This window comes from Felis catus, chromosome E1 (assembly GCF_018350175.1).
Source record: "Felis catus isolate Fca126 chromosome E1, F.catus_Fca126_mat1.0, whole genome shotgun sequence".
NCBI classification, from domain to species: domain Eukaryota; kingdom Metazoa; phylum Chordata; class Mammalia; order Carnivora; family Felidae; genus Felis; species Felis catus.
Window position 1 is genome coordinate 47,613,922 of NC_058381.1, and position 4,581 is coordinate 47,618,502.

The window sequence follows — 4,581 nt, forward strand, 5'->3', positions numbered from 1 at the left end:
AACTAGGATCGCAACTGGACAGGCGTTCGCCAAATAACAAACCTGTTTGCTGAGCCTGCGACCTCTGCCGGGCGTGGCGGGCAGGCAGGGCTGTGGGCGCCGCCGGGTGGGCGGAGCCTGGACTTTCCTTCTAGACTCCGCCTCCCAGCCACGCCCCGTCAGCGTCCCGGATGTACTCTGCGTGACGGGGATGGGCAGGCTGGGGAAAGCTTACGTTGCGTACAGCTGCCCAAGGTGCAGCGCCTTCTGCTAAGGATTTGGGAGTCTGAAGGGTGGGCGTGGCAGGTGACCAAACAGAAATAAGCTCATTTTTGTTTTGGTTGTGGGTTTGTTTTTGTTCTGTTTTGTTTTGTTTTTACTCTACGTGAACTCTCTGGGAATTCTTTACCAAGGCCTCAAGGAACAGTGTGCTAGAGAAATTTACCTCTTTAAATAAACTCTTGATAAAGTGCTGTCCCTAAGTGAGATGCCTAACCCACCTGCATCTGTCTCAGTCGCCTTCTGTTTCCTGAGCCCTGTCTAGCTAATAAGAATTTGTCTGATAGAAGGTGAAGGCCAAGGTCCTCTTGGGCAATTTTTATTTACATCATTTCTGGGAGAGATTTCTAATGTCAACATGATTGATTTAACTAGTAATGTAAAAAAAAATAATAACGATAAATAGTTCATGTTCTTAGGGAGAAACCATCTAAATGGGCAATTACTAAAAAACCTATATCAGGTGTTACATCAGGGCAACATTTAAATCAAGCATCCACTTGGATCGCCTTATGTGTGGAGATACTTTATGGCTACAACATTACAACACTGGAGACAAGAGGATATTTAGCTACTGTAAAGGAATCAAATACTGTAAACTCTTAATAAGGCTAACAGGCCTTTAATTTTCTAAAGTTGCCAAGGAATTTGACTACGAATTTGTGGCCCCTTTGTTAGTTGGAAAAGAAGTACTATGAGATTCGACCCATCTTGGCCTCTGTGAAACCTTCCTTTTCCTCCCAGGACAGTTAATCGGCCTCTCCACTGAACGTTGTCTGGTGCATACTGCCCATGGTTTGGTTCCAGCCTAGACGTTTCCTCCTCCTCCAGGAAGCCTACCCTGATTCTCTGGGACTGGATTAAATGATTCAATGCACCGATGTTATTGCAACATGTGCCATCCAGTACTGGGAAAGCCTACTCAAATATCTGACCCATTATATTTTATTTCTTTGAAGGAACTCTGGATTTTTCACTAGTATCTGGCATAATGCCTATCCCATAAATATTTGTGCGACTAGTGAATAAATAGTGAAAGCTTACTCATAATTTTGAATTTGTGCTTTCCCTTTTCCTTCAGCTTGAAGACTTAAAACAGGGGTTCTTGGGATACCTGGCTCGCTCAGTTGGAAGAGGGATAGCTGGATAGCTCAGTGAGAAGCACATGCAGCTCTGGATCTCAGGGTTGTGAGTTTGAGCCCCACATTGGGTGTAGAGATTACTTTAAAAAATTAGATAAATACAGGGTTTCTCAAACTTTGTGATTTCAAGATTACTTTTTTTTTTTTTTTTGAATTTTGTTTTAGGTAATCTCTATACTCACCATGGGGCTCAAACTCACAACCCCAAGATCAAGAGTCACATGTTCCATGGACTGAGCCAGCCAGGTGCCCCAGGATTCCTTCAAATTCTTAAAAATTATTGAGGATCACAAATAGCTTTTGTTTCTACGGATTATATTTATTGATATTTACTGTATTGGAAATTAAAACAGGAATCAGGAAAAAAGTTACTCATTTTAAAATAGTAATAAACTCATTACATATTAACATAAATAGTATTTTTTATGAAAAATAATGTGAAAGACAACTTTGTTAAGTTTATTCATTTTGAGAGAGAGAGACAGTGAGTGAGGGAGGGGCAGAGAGAGAGAGAGGGAGAGAGAGAATCCCAAGCAGGCACTGCGCTGTCAGCACAGAGCCTGACACAGGGCTTGAACCCACAAACAGAGAGATCATGACCTGAGCTGAAGTGGGACACTTAACCGACTGAGCCACCCAGGTGCTCCTACATTTTCTTTCCATTCTTTCTTGTGATAGAGGTTATGGGCTGAATCATCCCCTCCCCTAACCAAGTTAATATGTTGAAGATTTAGCCTCCAGTACCTTAGAATGGGACTGTATCTGGAGACAGAGCTTCAGAGAGGTCATTAAGGTAAAATGTGGTCATTTGGGTAGGCCCTAATCCAGTATGACTGGTTTTATTATAAGAAGAGGAAATTTAAAAAGGAGAAGGAGAAGAGAATAGGACACAGACCCACAAAGAGGAGGTCTTGTGAAGACATGAGGAGATAGCCATGGACAAGCCAAGGAGAGAGTTCTCAGAAGTAGTCACCTTGAAGACACCTTGATCTCAGACCTCTAGGACCCAATTATGGCAGCACCAGGAAACGAATACGATAGGTTACTCAGAATTCCAAACATACAAAGGCTATGTGGAGTAAAAACTCTCCCATCCCTGTCTCCAGCTACCCTATCCTCCTCCTCAGAGATGATCAGTGTTAACAATTTTTACGTAACATTTCAGATAGATTTTCTACCCATATAAGTCTTGTGTACGTACACCTTTTTTCGTCTCGCTTTTACGAAAAGGATGGCATAGTGTATCCAGTGCTCTGCCCTTTGCTTTTTTCATCTAAATAATGTGTCCTGTAGCTCACTCCCTATCAATACATAAAGAACTTTCTTCTTCTTCTTGATTCTTGCATAATCGGTAATAGATTTTTGATGGTTTGGGGATTTCATGAAATATGCAGCCATATATGGAGTAGCTACTGATATCATTCTATTTTTTAGGTTGGGTGGTGGGTTCAGGAATATGTGTTTTATTACGCACGTATTATGCTTTGTAACTTACATTATTATAAGTGGCAAGGAGGAAAAAAAAAAGCTCAGAAGGGAGAAATGAAAAGGGGAGGGGGGAATTGGATGATAGGTGTGTATGTGAAATTTGAGTAAGGATGGGACCATAGAAGGTGTTCTTGAGAAGGTGTCTTTTGAGTAAATGACATGAAAGAGGAGAGGGAGCTAATTATGGAGTTAGCCGAGACAAGAGCATTGTCGGCAGAAAGTGCAAGTGTCCTGTGGCACAAGCAGGGGACTTTATTGGAAGGCTATTGTAGTTACTGTAGTTATCCAGGTGATAGATGATGAGGATACCATCATCAGAGAGGCCTTCCTGTTTACCTTGTCTAAAACAAGTCTTGCCCATCATTCTCTTAACAATTTGTTTCCTTTTTATCATAGTTTGTAAATTTTTAAAAATTAGTTTTCTCACTCACCTAGGCTCCCCAACTATATCATAAACTTCTTTTTTTTTTCTTTAGTTTATTTATTTATTTTGAGAGAGAGATTGAGAGTGCACACACAAGCGAGCAGCAGAGGGGCAGAGAGAGGAGAGAGAGAATCCCAAGCAGGCTCCATGATGTGGAGCCCAATGCAGGGCTTGATTTCCCCAACGTGAGATCATGACCTGAGCCTAAATCAAGCAGCGGATGCTTAACTGACTGAGCCACCCAGGCGCCCCTATATCATAAACTTCTTGGGCATAGGGAGTCCCTGTCTGTCCTATTAACCTACACATCCTCATTTCCTGGCACTTAGTAGGTACTCATTAAAAATATGCTATTTAAATGAATGAATCGATCACTTTACATCTTTGCATTCCTAGCACCAGCAATTGTGTCTGATCTACATAAAGGGTTCAATACAGGGGTGCCTGACTGGCTCAGTCAGTAGAGCATGTGACTCTGGATCTTGGGGTCATGAGTTTGAGTCCCATGTAGGGCATAGGGTTTACTTTAAAAGAAGAAAGAGTTTAATATATGTTTGTTAAATAGAAGAACACTCACTCACATGGCAAGCCATTGTAATAAATGGGCTGTGGGCTTGATCCATTAGGATAAAGTAAGACTTGGTGGTTGAGAAAGGTGAAGCTGCATTTGCATGTTCATCTGTAAATTCGAGTCTAAGTTTGGTAAACTATTAAAGGAGATTGCAATCCTTTCTGGAAGGACACCAGCCGTCACAAGGGAACTAGGAGGCTTCAGTAACCTAGTCTCAGATAAGAACGGGTCAAAATGTTCCACTTCCAAGATGCATCAGTCAAGGTCAATGAGCAAGAACATAGCCTGGGTATCCATCGCCAGTGAGAGACACAGAAGAGCCAGGCTTCAAAGGCAGCTGTGACCCTGTACATTTTACTGTGAGCTGTGGCTGTTCCATCTGAATTGTTTGTCGTGTTTATGCTGCTTGGCTGCCTAGCCGTGAAGACTGGGGGAAGTTATCGCCTCTCACATTCAATTCCTAGAATAGAATTAGGTGATAAATATACAATGAACAAGTCTAATTATGTAACGGGTAGGAAGGGATGCCTGCCCATATTCAAAAGGGAGAATGTTGCCCATTATGGATTTTTCATGGAAGGTTGACAGTTGGTGGTGTGCACATTGCATGAGTGGGTTATAGTAAGAGCTTTGCCAAAGGAACATTTCTAGAAGCACCATTCTGAAAAGAAGATGCATGGCAGATATATATATTCTAC